Source organism: Haliaeetus albicilla, chromosome 7 (genome assembly GCF_947461875.1).
Source record: "Haliaeetus albicilla chromosome 7, bHalAlb1.1, whole genome shotgun sequence".
Classification (NCBI taxonomy): Eukaryota; Metazoa; Chordata; class Aves; order Accipitriformes; family Accipitridae; genus Haliaeetus; species Haliaeetus albicilla.
In genome coordinates, this window is record NC_091489.1 from 28,510,166 (window position 1) to 28,527,862 (window position 17,697).

A 17,697-nucleotide genomic window follows, 5' to 3' on the forward strand; every position below is an offset into this window, starting at 1 on the left:
AGACCACTCAGTCTTGTAAAATAAGGGGAATATTCCCCAATTCAGAAAATTTAACCCCAGTTTGCTTCTAGGATAACATTTTTCTTGAAAGGAAAGGAAGCCATTCCACCTCCTCACGTCCTGGCTTCTGTTTACACAGACTTATTGTGCAACTCATCCATACTGTTGATCCTCTTATGCTCTGAATCATGACATTTGCTTGGATCGTTACAATAAAACCTCATTCATTTCTGGCAGATAAAATCTCTGTTTTCCATGCATGAGGGCAGACAACACAGTAATGAAAACACAGGTCCAAGAGCAAAACACTCGTGAGTTCTTCAGGACAACACATTGAAAAGGCAGAAAAGTGCGTCAGAAGTGAAAAAAGGGGCCACCAAATGGGTGTAAATAAAATTCTGCTGCAAGGCCATTTTTCACTGCCAAGAAGGTGTAAAGAGGCCTCAGTATTAATGAGAATCAAGCCCTGAGGCAGAGAAGACAGATGTTGGCTCATAGCCCACAGATAAATTAAAGGCAGATAGCAGAGTAAAGCCTACGATTTACCCCAACAGCATAACTCAATTGATTTTAAGACACCCATATGCTCTGAAAGTTGGATCCCAAAGGCAGGAGCCCTTTACACCACACAGACAAAGTGTGGATGGAGGACAAATCCCCAGGGGATGACAGTATCTGCTGCAATCTCCTGCCAGGTCAGCCTTGATAACCTACCAACCACTGAAGTTGAAAGCATCCTTGCAATAAGATCCTGATAGTTTTCTCTGGGTATGAACAACATCTTGTGTTTTAGCTCCTCAGAAAAGTTTTGAGATGACTTATCTATGCCTTTACTCAACTCTCTAAGAATGATCCTGCTGCATAAATTCATGCTGAGGAGAAGTTAATAGCCCTTCAGGTGAACTGGAGGTAGCCTTGAATTCTGGAAAGATGGGTTGATCATGACTTTTTAAAAATTACAGACAATCCATCCTGGTCATTTGTATATGGTCATATGCAAGAGTTTCATATTTTTACTTTTTTATTAAGAAAAAGACAGCTAAAACAGGTAAATAACAAATGTTACTGACAGAGGAGACACAAAATTTATCACCTCTCCCACCGAAGGCATTTAGAGAACTTTCCCTGTGCAGAACATCAGCACGAGACCTCTCCTCACCATGCCTCTGCTTTAATTGTGAGTCTCAGCATCTCCACTGCAAACAACTATTTTTTTCCAGGCGTTCATAACTCAAATTTAACAGATTGCTCTAGGCTGACACATGGTTTCAACTTGGGAGCAAGCATTTCTTTTATAAACGGCTTTTTCTTTTCTTTTAAATGGTGATTTCTTTTTGGTTTTGCTTGTAATGTATGTAAAATGATTTGGGATGCTTTTTGCACTTCTGTACAGTAACTCAAAAGCAGCTTTCATTGGAACAGTGGTATTTGGCAAGTGAACAGTCAATATTGCCCTCTAATTGCTTTTAGCATCTTTGCAAAAATAAAAACGTCATTTAAAATGGCTGAGATATTTCAATTTGAAAAGTGGCTACTGAACAGGCACAATAATGGCATGGATTTTTACTTTGCCTATGTAATGCACATATTCAGCATAATGTGATCCCTAAAATATACATTGCCAGATTAGGGCTGTACTAATCACTGATTTTTTTTTTTTTTTTTTTTTTCACTTCAGTGGCTGAAATAGAAAAATAAAATCTGTTTGGGTTGATACAAAACATTTTTCCTTCCTGCTCTTCCTCCATGAAAAATCCAAAACATCTTCCTACAGAGGTAATAGAAGGTTCCTTCTGACCCAAAACATAATGTAACATCTCCATTTGGGGGTAAAAAAAAAAAAAAAAAAGGCTAAGAGGCCACAACATTTAGAAAAAGCTACATTACACTCCCTGTACAAAGAAAGACAAGAACATGATCGTGTCCTTCCCCTTCCTGTCCACCTTGCATGTCACACTTTGGGAACATATACCCCACAGTTTAAGACCCTCTTCCTTTACCAACCTTAAATACATACTGACTTGGGAATGCCTTTAATACGAGGCTAGCAGGTACCTTAGGAGGATGTGGTCCATTCACAGTCACTCTCATAGTTTTCTTATGGCCAGTAGAAGTCCATTAGCTAAAGAAGTCTTTACTTAAAATGTGGACTTTTGAGTTTGCTCCCACAAAACCTTGCATCTCCACCAGCTTTGACAACGCAGCCTTGTACCTAAGAGTACATGGTTATCTGCCCTTAAGAGCAGTCATAGGACAGAAAGGAGATGGGAGCACAGATATCCCCAGGTAGAGGGAGGGGGATCTCTCACCTCCCAGGTAACTGCACTAACAGCGGGGTAATAGGAAGGGGGAAGCGCTACCTCCTTTCTCTGCTGATGTTTTGGGTGTCATTGAACAAGCCCAGGCTTTGCCAAGGAGTGGCAGGAGAATACCTGTTTTGTGAGACCTGCCAGGTTGTGTGGACATCCGCAGTCCTACATGTTAACTGGAGCTTAAATACCCACTGGTGACTGGACCCGTACATACCTAGATACCACAAGCCTCCCTAGAGCATGGTGTGGCTTTACTGTGCTTTGAACCTCTCAGATGACCACACCAGCCTCTTCTCTCCATCATGACACAAGTTTTAAGATTGTGGGGTTGTTATAAATACATTGTTTGTTTTCATTTGCCATGCATTGTTTTTAACAGGCAAATTGGCACTGGACTTTTGTCCTTTTCCTCTACACTCGTGAAGATCAAAGCTTTTGTTTATGGTTGGTTGGGGGTTCTTTTGGTTTGTTTGTTGGGTTTTTTTTCCACAAGAAGCTAGGGATGAGTCTATGTTCATGTGACTCCAGAGCCTGAGGCTTTAGAAATCATCACAGGAATCTCACTAAACATCATGTGTTGACAGCAGTGCAAATAGCGAACATTCACTTATCTAGCAAAATCGTATATTAATTCAAGACCATCAAGAACCACGACCATATTTCTCTAAAAGGCAACAACAAGTCGGGGCGGACTAGTTGGGAGAGAGGGCTGAACAAACAAGCGTGTTCAGACCTTTTCATCCTGTTGCCGGTGAGCTTCAGTGTGAGGAGTCCTCACGGTACCTCTCCCATCCAACACGCTTGTCTGAACAGATCTGCCACAGTCACTAAGAGGCTTTTAAAACATGGCACTAAGTTACAATATGACATTCTAGGTCTTTTTTCTGACAGGCAATCCTCAGCTCCATGAATCCAGATAGAGATAATTTGGCTGAACTATGCTGACCTAGGTGAAGGATTTTCAAATATAAACGGTCAAATGCAACTTTCTCTGCCAACAAAGTCATCCTATGTTACAATTTCCACCATCTCTCCCCCAAGCCTCCCTTATAAGGAGTGCATTCCTTCTACTGGGATTCATTCTGTCATTAATCTACGTCTTCTTTCAACAATAAAAAAAATATGGAATGAGATTACCAGAATGGATGGCCTGGTACAGACTAGAGAACACTTCTTTTTAATAGGGATTTAAATTTGACATCAGTTAAATGTCTTGTGCCATCATGTTTCAGCTCTGTTATGTGGATTCTGGACTATGCTACCTACTTGGATGTGAATGCACTGCACTGATTTAAGGCTTCTCCCCCAGCTTTTCAGAGGAACTGAAATCCCATATCCCACTGAAAATCTCGCTCACTTGGCCAAGTGGCGGTGGCACAAGGTGGTGGAAACTCTTCCCAAGAGGGACAGGCAGCCGCTCTTCACAGTTCAGCTATGCTGTCTGCCTGAGTCAACTGGGAAAGGAGGAAAAACAGGCAGGAAAGGAAAAGGGCTGCCTCCAGTACCTGGGCTAGCTTCTGTGCAGCAGACCCTTGGCCTGCCTAGACTTCTTGTCTCCTTGACACTCCCAGGAAACAGGAATATTTGCTTGAGTTTCCCTACTGTGAGAGGAAAATAGGGCCAATGGAGCAAATGTTTCTTAGCCCCAAAATGGCTGTTCTAGTTTTCCATTAGCTAGGTTTAATTAAAAGACTAATACTATGATTTACGCTATGAATCCAACCGCAAGAGAAATAGGCTTCATCCAGCAGCATTCACACGAGACTGGAAGCTGTGAAGTGGAAAGCTCCTTCACCTCCTTACACTAAAACTGATATGAGTTGGTTTCTTTCAAAAACCTCAAACCTCTACTCTGAGGGAAGTTTTCTGGGTACTTGGACTCAGGTACAGCACACTACATTTTGGCTGCTGTGATTATCTCCAGAGAAATCACTCTGGGTTAGTGGGAAACTTAAATGCAGATTTAAAAATAATAATCTCCTCCCTAGTGAGAAGTGTATGGGTTAATTTTCACTGCTAACTATCTGCCTAATATTGGTCAATTCTTTGATTAAAATAACATTAGCAGCTGAGCCTGTGTGACAGGGAAGGAACTGAGCGAGTTTGGTTCAGAATGTTATAATACTTCAGATTTCTTAAGTGCTTTGTGATAATACAGTACCCTGAAGAGCTCATGTTTGTTCAGTAAGGGCATGCAACATGATTCTTTTATTTCTTGCCTCTCTCTCTCACATGCAGTGATTGCTAGATACTAGGACATGTTTTTATTGTTTCTCAATAATATTGAGGCAGTACCTAGAGTTTTCACATATTCATTGTGTGCTTCATAAAAAAAGTAAGATTCTGCTCTTATTCAGAGGCAGTGATCACTGAATAGACAAAGGGAAAAAAAAACATGGAAAAAAGGCTGGCAAGGAAATAAATACTGTAGTCCTTAAAAATGCTAAATCATCTTCCAGTTATTTACAATATGCATTGCAGTAATGTCTAGAAGCTATTACACTAGGTGCTGTGTATTCACAGAATAACAGATATTCTCTGTTCTAAAGAATTTATAGTACAAAAATCAGATGGGAGAGAAAACAGAAAGAGGAAATTACCTGCCCAGCTTGGTGGCAGGGCTGGGAATTCACCAGCTCACTTACGAGCTGATTCCCAAGCCAAGCTGCTGGGCCATACAGTGTAATTCACTGGCAACCACAATATCTTGGTCTTGGTTTTGACACATAAGAGGAAAAGGTGTCTGCACAGCAAATGTCCACAGCCGATATACAGAGATGTAAGATGAATGAGCAAAGGGAAAGAGCATACAAAATTTTCTATCTCTGGTTATAAGATTCACTGAAGACTGCATGGTAAGAATAGAATTTGATGGGGGGCTTGAAAGGAAGGAGGGACAGGGCTTTGCTGACAAACTTGGAGAAGGTAAACTAGGTATGAGAGATAATGGTAAAACACCTTATCCTTTGGCCTGTATTTTCTCTTAGAGAGAAAGGGCAGGACCTTCCACTGAGCCTTTCTTACTTGTACAATCCCTCACTCTTACCCTAAACTGGGAAGGAGTCCTCTTGCAACATGTTTTTTCAGCCTTTGTGGCTGGCTTTGATGAGAAGAGCTTTGTTCAAGTAAAGACCAAATAAAAGGATTCAAGGCCAGGTGTTACATAGTCAAAGACCAATGCAAAAACAATGTGAACATGCAAACCAGAGGCAGACAACTGAACTTTTCTGCCAGCCTTTTTAAGTTATTTATTCCGTCCTCCCCTCACATCCTTCTTTCAGGCCACATGCAGTTTAAGCTCACAGCCACAGGAAGCTACTGGAGCTGGATTGCCACAAAATGCTTGGGCAGCTCTCAAACTAAAATCTCTCTAAAATGCCTCAGACTGGGCATCCAGCTAATATGTACTGTTTGGGGTGACTTCCCCAGTTTTCCACCCCAGCTTCGCTCATTAGCATTGCTTTCTCTAGAATGAAGAGCATTTCTCAGTCCAAAGACGGCCAAGGGGAAAATTAGAGCCACACAAATACCATTGCAGAAAACTGACCATGTTGGTCCAATGTCCCTCAGCAGCTGCTAATCTATCCTTACACAAAGAAACTTCCACTTTTTAAAAATAAAGCTACCTTGGTACCAGGGAATGCTTTAGATGTCTAAATATAACACATTGCAAGTCTGGGTGGAGTCACATGAAAAGATAGGGCCATGCCTAATGCTATAAGAAGAAACTAGAAACTGGCTCAGCAAAAAAAAAATAATATTACAACTCTGGCAAAAAAAGACAGAACAGCCTGAGGCTTTAACATGGCCCTGACTTGTATTAAATCTATAAATTGATATTGTATACATACAGAATACATGTATAGAAATTCTTGCTGCTACTTTCCCAGTTCTGTAATTCAGTGTTGTATTTTGGGGACAATCCTGAGCTGCCAACATTTGAAGATCCCTAGAACTGAGCGATGCCAGGCCACCAACAGAGAAGAGATACAGAGCCGATCTGTGTGCCTGTGGCAGTGGTCAACTGTCCAGACATCCTGCAGCCAGCCAGTGCAGTAGCTGTGTGGGCTGCCAGATACCTGAAAAACCCAGGCATATAGACAAAAGGGACAATGAGATGACAGATGACTTGGAAAAGATATGCTTTATCACTAAAAATTACAGAATCTGCAGGTATGAGATAATAATCCTTGAGTTCCTTGCTTGCAGGGGCAACAGATCTATGGAGGTAAAATCCACATGGTTTCAAAAAGACTATCTGAGGGAAAGCTGGAAAAGTATCTCAAGCTCTTATAGTGTTCCCACGGACCTGGAAATTCTGATCCCAATGACATTAGCAGGTAAGGGACCTATCAGATACAGCAGCCATCACTGGGCAGTCCCCTAAACCCATATCCAATTCAGTGGCAGCTCTGAAAGATAAGATGGTAATTAGAGCTTGAAGACTGAACACAGAACGATGTTCTTCGAAAATATCAGTGTACCTGCCTTCTCACTCACTTGCATTACTTACTATTATTTACACTGGTAGCTTAATTCCTTGAGCTCTTAGAGAGACTGGTTGTCTGCTGAAATTTAATGGCATTCAAGAGGCAACTAAGATCTCAGAAAAGAGAACTGCATTCTGCAGGAAGGTTTCACCACCTGCTTTTGAAGTCCATGGTAATATTCCTATTATATGAAGTCTATGATTTTATTCTCCATATCAATGAGTAAAAATGTTCCTCTAAATCCTGACCTTTTTAACTGCTGAAGGCTGTAACACATGCAACATGCCATGGTCGAGTCCTGCATTTATAGTGAGTGTCTACACCCTTGGGCATTCAGAAGGATTTCTTCTTCAGATATAAATATATATATACACAGACACAGGCATTACACACACACACACACACACATATGTAGTTATAAATACATTTAGGCATAGGACTGTATTTATGATATAAAATGATTGCTTCCCTTTTAATACCCAGCTCATGAATAATTTGGGAGGACTGAGGTATTTTCTCCTGCATTACAAGACTTAATTGTTTGGCTTCCTCATTTATCTTTGGCTCTGATTTGTAATTTATGCCTTCGCACAGCTTTCAGATATCTAACATTTCTTTTGTCCCTTGCCCATAACATTTAATTTCTCTCCCCCTGATTATTTATCTCTGTAATTTAAAGCTATATTATTTAATGCTACAAGCTATAAAGTGTTTGGGGATGCCATTTGTATGAAAGATGCTGCACAAAATAGAACTGTATTGTCCTATGAGTCCAAGTTCTTCATATGTACAGTACATACCATTTCCACAATCATAGCACAACCATCTGTTCCGTATCAATATATTGTTTATTTTTTCAGGATATCAAACTGTACATGCTTTGAAATATATAGAAACAGAAGTACTTTTTTTCTGCTGAAATGTTTGATCTTTAGCGTCTTAAATTAAAAGGAAGCAGAAAAAGCTTTTGCTCAAGTAGCAACAGTGACCTCTAGTGTGTTTTTAAAATTTCTTCCATTGAATTTACACCCATTGTTCCTTTAACCTTTAGGGCATTATTTAAGAACAATTTTCCGGATAGTATTTGGACTAATTTTCTTATTGACTCTAGTCTATACCAGAACATGATTCTTGGGCAATCTTCTTTTATCCTCATAATCTATGGTAAAGTAAGTGTGTCTTCATTAATGACTGTAATTATCATATATAAAGTTGTCATTTAAATGAGCAATCATCTCTCTTTCTCACACACACATACTCACACACATAAATTGAGCTTTATTTGTAGCTGGAATTGAAATTTGGCTAAATATCCTACTTAGCTTTAAGCAGTAAACATCAGGAGCACAGATTGCGTTGGTTGACAGAGTTTGTCAGCCAAGACCACAGTTGGTTCCCTGCCCCCCCCATACTAGTCTATACCACGCACAGATTGTCTTTCAAATGAGGAATGTTGCAAGAACACTCCATAGTGCATACAACTGTTAAACTGGCACTGCTGTCGCTAAGCTTATGTCAGCACTTCCAATCTAAGCTGCTATTTTCAGGAGTTTAAAATTCAGTTACTTGAGCCGTTATGTACTGGCACTTTTATGCACGTGGCCCTTCACGGGAGAAGGTTATGCTGAACTGAAGAAGCATGTGTTGGTGTTATGGGTGGATTTTTGTGCATGCATGTGTGCATGTGAGCGTCTGGGCATTAGCATGTCTTGGAGGTACATTGCAAATTTTCAGGCCTGACCACTGAGTCCCATTAAAATTTTAGAAAGGCAAATAAAAGATCTACTTAGGACAGCTACTTTCCCCTCCTTCTACAGATGTTAAAGCCAGCCTTTCCTTTTAATAAAATGTTTCTGTAAGCTCTTTTGATTTTTGAAAAGAAAAGGGAATTGTTGATGAAGCTGGTTAAGTAAGGTAGTCATTAGATGAAACTCGTTGCAGGTTAAAGAGAAAAGAACTGGGGACACATTTTAAAAGCAAAGCATCTGCAGACTGCGTGTGTACTAGTGAATAAAACCACAGACACAAAGAGTAGCTGAGTCCACTTAGGTACTAACAGAAACCTATGTTCTGCACCCTAAATTATGTTTGTCACATGGGCACCAATATTTTAAAGCACGACCCTGATTTTATTCATCCTTTCATGTTCTCATGGAACCACCTTCCCCATAATGCTTCATCTGAGCCCCAGTTTAGTCAGCATTCATGCTTAATCTTACGCAAGTGATCTCAGTGCAACTACTTACATGCCTAATGGAGGATGTATCCTCAACTACCTTGCTGTGGCTCCTATTTTACATCACCAGTGAAAGATCATCTCCCATTTCTTTGTTTCAGAGGCAGGGATCCTTGTGATCTATCAAATCACTAAGATGTATTTTTTAAGAAGAGAAGATGACAAACCGGGACTCCATCTTTCAGTCATGGTGCTGAACTTTCAATTTTCCTTCCTACAAATGTGTGAATTAGGGACAGTGATGGGCTTAATTTGATTCCTCTGGCTTTTCTCAAGTAGTGACAGCACCCCAATGCCATTTTTTATTTTAATTTAAGGGCGTCAGAAGCTATTCAAGGCAAGGGAGGAAAAGCTTTGTTCATACATTTAGATGAATAAATGAGTTTAAGAAATTCAGGAAAAGGATGCAGAGGCATTATAATGTGTAGATCTTCAATGTGCTGATTGCACTGCTGTGGAGAGGAAAGTCAGGTTTCTGCTTGGCTAATGGAAAGGAAAAAGAGCAATAAGGAAAAAAATGAAGTTGCAGAGGTCTTAGGTCTCATGAAGGGCTTGGACCTACATTCCTTGCAAACCTTGACTCCCACTGACAAAAATCAGGGCTTGATATTGAAAAATGAAAATCAGGGATTACAGCAGCACAGAGCAGATGATAAGAGTGGTACTGTACCTGCAGCCTCACAGCAGGGTAAGAGCAAAATGTTACCCTGCTACCAGGTGCTGGCAGGCAAACACCTGAAATAGACAAACCATTTTCTGACCTCTGGGAAATACAAATAGGACATCACAGCTCTAGCATATTTGGAGAAAGAGGGGCATTTTGTGCCTTGCCAACCTCAGATTGCTCCAAGAAAAGAGATGGGAAGAAGGCAGACAAAGCTAAGAACATGAGCCTTTCCCACAATTTGGGGTGAAACCGGCATCTCCAGGAGCCCTGCCCACAGACTTGTCCTCACATTGGGTCTTGTTCAATGCATATTCCCCAAACCTGGCATCATTACTGCTCCTGCCCCCTGTTCATTTCCTGAGAACTCACTTTGCTGAACTGGGCCTCAACAGAGAACATCCTGCTCTCAGGCTGGTCCTTCCTCTCCAGCTAAACAAAATCCCCTATCAGGCTGAACAACATTGTCTGACAAAAGCTGGTTTCTCCTAATAGCAAAGCACAGCTCCTAGACTTTTCAGAGCTTTTCTTCTTTTCCCCTTTCCCAGTCTGTAAACAGCATAAATTAGTAATCCAAAAGATACAGCCCTCTGAATCTTTTATGATGGTGTGAGCCAGAGAGAAATTTGCAGACCAAAGGATCTAATACACACATATTTGTAAAGGTCTTCTTTGTTTAAGGAGAAGAGTGAAAAGGCTGGAGGCTTGTCCCTCCCCTCACCTGCTCTTTGTGAGTTAATTACAATCTGAATGAGCCGCCTGTCTCAGGTCTTTCTTCAGGGCACTTTCTTGCACAATACCACAGATCTACATCAATTATCTCCGAAATCCCTTTTATTACTTGGTTTTAAAATACCCACTTGTAAAAAAGTTATGCCGCAGCCCCAAATAACTTGAAATGCTGCTGGAGCTCACATTGAGCGCATGATTCTTGATTCCTCTCTATTTTTGCTCATGTCAGCATATATACATGCATGTGTACATGCATGTGTACATATCGTGTACATTTATGGGGTACGTATATTGGATATATTTGTATATTGGAGTAGGCAGACCTATACAAGGTCTCTTGCAGCAAGAGAGTGGAGGGAGCCCACGCTGCGCATTAATAACCACGTGTCTCGCCTTTATTCCCCCAGTATAAGAAGTTTGGAGCAACCTCTGAGACTTTGCTGAGAGCAAATGCCCTCTGCAGACATATGCCAAATCCTGAAATATGACCTGTTTTGTCCTCTGTGCAGAGGGCAACCTCCCTCTCAGAGCAGAGACCTATGGGTTTCAGCTGGCCTGAATCAAGCTCATAGTAGTTTCAGGCCGTTTCCAGCAAAGGGCCTCTGGGCTTCAGCCTGAGGTCCCTCAGCCTAGTCGCTGCCTCTGGCATGCCTCAGTAATAGAAACCCAGGGAAAAAATGGGGCCAGGGAAGCACGATCTTTTCCTGGTTACAGTGTCCTGCTTCCTAAAAGCAATGGCTCCAGGATTTCCTGACCTGGAGGTTCCATCTACTTCATTAATAACCACCAATGGACCTCTTCTAATAAAGTTGCCTAATCCCATTATTTTATTTATTTTTAATCAATTCATTCTTCGTGTCTCCTCAGCATCCTGTGTTTATGAGTAGCACAATTTCATTATGTGCTGTGTGAAAAAGCACTTCCTTTTGGTCTTGTTTTTTTAAACTCCCTGCTTTGACCATTTCTGGGTGCCTTCTCGGTCTTGTATTTATTTCTTTCTAGGCTGAATGTGCCATGGGGCTCTATGGGGTCAGCAAAAGCCCACAAGCAGCAATCAGAAAGGAGAAACCTCAGGTCTTCCCCAACACAGACTACAGAAGGTGTTGGTGTGAGAGAGATGTTCTAACCACTAAGCACAGGTACTGCAATCCCTGTCAGCTTCCACAATTACAACAGCACCCTGACTTGTAAAAACTTCCATCATATCCCTGTGCTGAAGACCCTCGCAGCAGATAAAGAGGGCAATGGTGTTGACCTACCGCAGCCCCAGTTACACAAACCACAAGTTTTGTGGAAGGGGGCTGGAGGGGTGGGGAGAATGAATCAGAGAAGTAAAATAAAAATAACCTAATTTGCACAGATGTTTGAGCCCTGGTTCACAAAGAGTTGAAGAGGTGCTTCCCTAGCTTTGAAGAAATGGAAGCTACCCTTCCTGAGGTCAGGTCCACAAGCACAAACACTAGCTTTATGTCAAAATACTGGCAAATGGGGATGTGCATTACCGGTTTGGGGTTAAGTAACAGTGCTCATGACAGTGCTGAACAAAGCCATTCTCTCAGATATACACGTGCAGAGAAGAGAAGCATCCTCCCTGCTAAGAACATGTATGTCAGCTGCAGAGGGAGTGATGCTTTTCCCAAGAATCTCTAAGAGAAGGTCTGGCAATGATGGCATCTGACCTGGGAGAGCTTCCCCCGTCAGTCTTCTTACACTTTTTAAAGGTGGGATGAAGTTTACATCCTTTAGTTTGTCTTTTAAAAAGGACTGTCTTAGTAATTTTTTTTTTTTTTAAATCAGAGTCTTTCTCCAAGAAGGAGGAACAAGTTAGGGATGGGGTGGTGGAGGTTCAGTATTTCAACTGAAAGGGAATAATGGCAGAACTGGAAGTCTTCCTGATTATAAACTAAACACTGATGTATTGAAAACTGTATTATTTTTCCTTGGGTTTTTTTCTCCCCCCAATAGATCATTTGCTCCCATCCATCTGATTGCATTGCTTTGCTCAAGTTAAGTATGATTTTTCAGAAAACCAGACTTCAGTCACTTTCCAAGTAACAAGAAATTGTACTGGCTGCAAAGGTATCAATATTTCATCAGGTCTTTGTTCAGCACTGGTTTTAGCTTTTCTTAATGGTACACTTTACCAGGCAGCTTTTTCATACATCATTAAACAGCAGCTATAGCACTTGTGCCCTGTTTCTGATTTACCGTAGATAGTAATGTTTAAGATCACATTAAACACCACACATGCTCTCAGCTATTTGAGCAACATCGGAGTAATGAACAGTCAATAGTCTTACTAAATTAGTACCCTTTGGAGCTCTTGTTACTGAATCAAATAAGTTTCCTTGGTCCTCTGGTGAAGGCAATTCTAACGTGAAATAATGAATTTAGTGTCTAATCAAAACTTAGGGGTTCCTTTTCCCTTCTGACTTTGAAGAATAAATTATATAAATTATGTACAATAGATCTAATACTTCCAGCACCCAAGTCCTGCAAGACACTGATGAATAATTACCATGAGTGATTGGGACGCCAAGGTTCAGCTGTACGCTAATAAAATCTGTGAGGGAGACAAAGGTAGAAGAACTGTTCTGGGGTTACAGACATTCAAACAAGAAAATAGGGTCTGTGTTCAGTTTCCAGGTCTGTCAGAGGCTCCAGACAAAACACCACGTAACCTATTTGTACCTCTGCCTGCTCTCTGCAATGTGAGACTATCACTGCTTCCTAATGCCAACTTGCTTTTTATGGTATCTGTGTAGTAACACAGGAAAAGTTTTTTAGAGTAAGGGCCCAGCACCACTAAATCCCCATCACCTATATCTAAAAATGTTGCTGTGATTAACTGCAAGAGTTCTTTCAACTAGAAAGAAATATGAGGCAGGAGTCAAGATAAAATACAACTAATCAGTAAATAACTTGCAGACCCTGGCCAAGATTTTCTAAACACAGGAGCCTGGCACTCACCTCCTTGAATCTAAACATAGAGCACATTTTCACAGTTGCTGGTCCACCAGCAGATTCCAATTTACCGGTAGCTAAGTATGTACATAGATGCCCAACTTCACATTCCTTTTTTATTTTTTAAGTCATAATCCCTGTATAGACGTGAAGAGCTAAACATTTGCACTGATCTCCATAGAAACAATACAGTGCTCTGAAAGAACAAACCGTACTATATAATCTAGGAAGCAGATGCTTTAGGAAATCTGTGCCATTGGCCTATGGGACAATAACAGAGGTAATAGAATTTATGCTGAATTTAGAGGAAATTATGTTTTCTCTTCCTTGTCTTCCTTTTGCAAAATGTATCACCTACCAATAATGTCATTAGCCTTCTAAAGCGCTCTACAATCCCTTGCAAAGAAAGCACTGTATTTTTTTAATGAAAATTTATGTTCCAGGAGAACAGCTCCATGATGTTGCCTCAATATTCTTTACAAGTCACTGTTCTTATGCTTCATACTATCACTCTCTTAATCAGGATGGCCCAGTCTTACATAAATAACAACATGGCATGAGGGTTGTATTTAAAGGCTAACCATGCCTGAGAGGCATTTGAATTTATCACAAAATATTTTTTAAAGTTTTGTAGGAAGTGCTTTCAGTTCTAGAGAAAGAATTAAAAATCTCTGAGTTAGGTCCTCTACCTCTTTTGAAAATCCCCTTATTTGCTTTCTACCTGGTCCCAGCAGATGACAAGCAGAACGGGACTACAACTGGGGCCTCTGTGCTTAAAGCCAATCTCTCAAATGTTGGACCCCAAAATAGCATGAAGCATGAAACACCTTGTTCATGCTTTGGGGGTTCCCTACAAAGCTTTAGGGCAAAGCTCATAATGTATCCTTCCATCAAAGGCACTGGCTGCTGAAGTTTTCCTTTTGTGTAATACTTCAATGTATCACAGCTACCTTTAATTGTGCAGTGTCAGTAGGGCCAGAGATACAGCCCTGCTTTGACCCTCATTATCACCCACCTCCCCCATAGTTTTCAAAGGGAATTTTCATTGAGGCTGGGCACCTAGCAAACCTGGACTTCACTGGAAATCCCAGCCCAGTTATTTGTTATTAAAGACACAAGTTGACTATCTACAGTGTAAGAGCCTAAACATCCCAGTTTTGTATTTCACCTAAATGTTTAGGAGCAAGTCCAAAATTTTGATTGTTAGAAGCCTTGACAAATGCTTTATTCTCTGCATAGGTATAATGTTTGTCCCACCAGTTTTTGCTCCCTAAAAGTCATGTGTTTTCTCCAAGCCTATCCAGTGACTTAAAAGAGATTTGTTGCACATGTACATATGTAAAATCAGTCGGATGAACCACTGTGTAGAGTTGCCTGCCTCCCCTTCCAATAGTTAGAGATACAGCAAAATACAGCAAGGAAATGCAGTTGAAATTTTTTCCCAAAAAGGTTTACATTTCCTTTTGCAAAATGCTTCTATTTTTATTCACATTTTAACCTTTCTGTCCCTTTTTAAAAGTCTTTTTTCTGCAGTAATTTAAAACTGCAGCATTTCCGTATGAAACTGAAAAATAAGTATCTACCAAAACCAAACACATTTTTCCTTTCCTTTTCCACGGTAGGGTCAAAACGTTGTCATGACCAAATTGAGTGTGTTTGTGCATGGTGGAGTGGTGATGGGGAGCTTTTTAAAAGAAAAGAGAGAAAACAAATAATTTCCCAAACAGCTTGGCTAGGCTGTTTAGCCAAAATCACACCGTAATGCAGATGAGCTCATGTCTTTACAGTAACTCCCCCTTAAGTTGTAGCTTATTAAGAGGCCGGTGGTATTGATGCTTCCCAAGATGCCCTTCACTTTACGTTTTCCCTTTGAACCTGAAGCAGCGCAGAGGGAAATGGCATGAGAAGGTGTTTCTGCAGAATGGCGCAGCTTTGGCAGCACACCGTGACCATGTGGCTATGCCGGTTGCAGACCTGGGCTAGGATTATTGCAGAACACTGTGCACAGCATGAGATCCAGGACTGCTGTACCACAGCCCAGTGTATAGTACAGCTGTGCTCAGAGACTCACGGTTGAAAACAACCATGTGCAGCAACAGGCTTTCACCCAAAGTGCTTTGAAGTCAAGGGAAAAATATTATTGATTACAGTGGGCTTTGAATGAAGCCAATGCAAAGGAAACAGAACTGATACTTATCATAAACAAGGAGGTTGCTTTTCTTTCCTGCCTTTGATTGATTTTGTCATTCACTCGTGATTCCTTACTACTTTCTCCTGTACGAGGCTTAGCTAGAGAGCCTCAAAGATACCAATTGATCAGGAATCGCGTTTGAATGAAGAGAATCACTTTTATGTTTTCCACCAGCCCTTGTTTTGTTTGGGCTCTTAAAACAACCATGATTCCAAACCCCTTCTCATGCCCAAATCCTGCAAAGACATGTACCATTAACTTTGCAGGCAGTTGTTTGTCAGTTCTGGATTCAATAGGCACACAGAATAGCTGTACAAGTCTTTGCATGTTTGGGACCTTGAGCGCTCACAGTTCTATTAACAGCAATAATTAGCACAGACTAATCCACAAGGAGAAATCAAGCTAGGGCTTTGGTTTAATTTCCTTTAACTGTAAAAACAAACACACACACACACCCAAAATAAAATCCCTAAAAATACTCTTCATTACCTAAAGGTCTCATTCTTTTTCAGGGATCTCCCAGAACCACATTTGTTCTCTGAAGGCTATGGCTCCTGGCATGCAGAACATTGATTTTTAATCCTCTTGGCTTATGTGGGCATGCAATTCACTGGAGAAAACATAAAAGTTTTCCTAACCTTCATTGGTAGGAAGGTTCCTGTTTCCTTCATCCTAACACATAAATCCATATTTGCTCTTCATCTGACAAGCCTGTGAAGGGCTTATATATCCTTACAGGACTATCCAAGGTTCTACATATCTCTCATCCTGCTTACCAATCTCAACTGTACACAATGCTTAAAGTTTCAGATCCATCAAGCTGTCATTCCTGCTATCTGCATGTAGAGAGGTTTTGGCTCAAGTTTGAAGTTTATGAGCAAGATTAAATCAGTGCTAACATCGGGTTCACATTTAATCCTTTAGAATAGCCATGTTCTTACAAGATTTTGACCTCAGCAAGACAAGAACTCTGGGAGATGAGCTTCTCTCATGAGGTTTCTGAGGTCTGTAATGGTGGAAATCTCCTAAGACACATCCTGATGCTTTATCCCATATAAATACATGACAGAGCACAGAGGATTCTGTTTGTCTCACTTAAAGCTGTAGGAATACACATCTACAAACCTAAAACTCCTACTCTATAGAATGGAGGGAAGTACTGGATTTGGGGGGGTCAGGCCCATTGCCAGTTCTAAGGTACCAACGCTTTCCTGGAGAGCATGATATATTAGTAGGATACAGCACACTTTTTTCTTTAGTAGCTTTGAAACATTGTATGAGATTTAATATTCCTTTTTATTATTAGTTGTAAAATGTTTTTTAAAAACTTAATAAAAAGCAAAATCTAAATAAAAGAAAAGGTACTTCTGAGCCAAGTTCATCTAAAGTCTAAGAGACACATCTGGGAGGTTACTGCAAATACCTTACAGCAATATTCATTCATTCATTCATTCATTCCAGTTTTAAAGGAATTGGTTTCAATTATGTTTTCACCTTTTTGGTGTTTTCTTTCTGTCAGTGTTATAGTGAACAAGTTTGCTGGCAACAGTGTTTTCAGAGGGAGTGACCCCTAATGAAGTACTGAAGAACTGCCTTAGAAATGTTTAAAGTACATTTGCTATGAATTTTAAAACTAGACGCCTGCTCCTAAATGCTACATTTATCCAGTGAAAGAGAAGTGACACTTCATAGCCTGTTTGGCCAATCAAAACTAAACAACAGACCTTGAACACATGCCGCACCCAGGGAACAAGGAACAGATCACTCATTACTCAGGGAGTGGGTACTCTCAGAAGAGCCACAGGGGCAACTTTTGCCTGCTCCTGCCATGCCACGCTGACGCAAATGGGAATATCATTGCTGACCTCTGTGGAAATGGATCATACGTTCAGGAGCAAGAAACAAAGAGGCAGAATAAATAAATGGTTTAAGCCTAATATTTAGCAAAAGCCAAGCTGAGGCATGTGTGGCAAAATCTACGGGAGGCTGAGCCTCCTTGCAGACTTGCGCTGAACGCTGATGCCACTGAAAATCAAGAGCCTGCTCATTCAGGCTGAGCAGCCAAAGGCAGCTGGTTATGCAAGCAGGAAACACTCCCATAAGCATCT

The 17,697-nt window shown here is 40.8% G+C and overlaps 1 protein-coding gene across 4 annotated transcripts in view; it reads left to right on the top strand.

Moving 5' to 3' along the window:
- ETAA1 (ETAA1 activator of ATR kinase) overlaps positions 1 to 16,903 on the top strand; it is a 55,124-nt gene extending 38,221 nt beyond the window's left edge. For 3 of the 4 annotated variants that reach the window (XR_011325450.1, XR_011325452.1, XR_011325453.1), the window contains 2 exons: positions 6,522 to 11,573; positions 16,102 to 16,901. The gene's annotated coding sequence lies outside the window, so the exon portion shown is untranslated. Of the gene's footprint in view, positions 1 to 6,521; positions 11,574 to 16,101 lie in introns of all 4 variants that reach the window. The other variant, XR_011325456.1, reaches the window with a different exon arrangement.
- Positions 16,904 to 17,697: the final 794 nt, after the last annotated feature.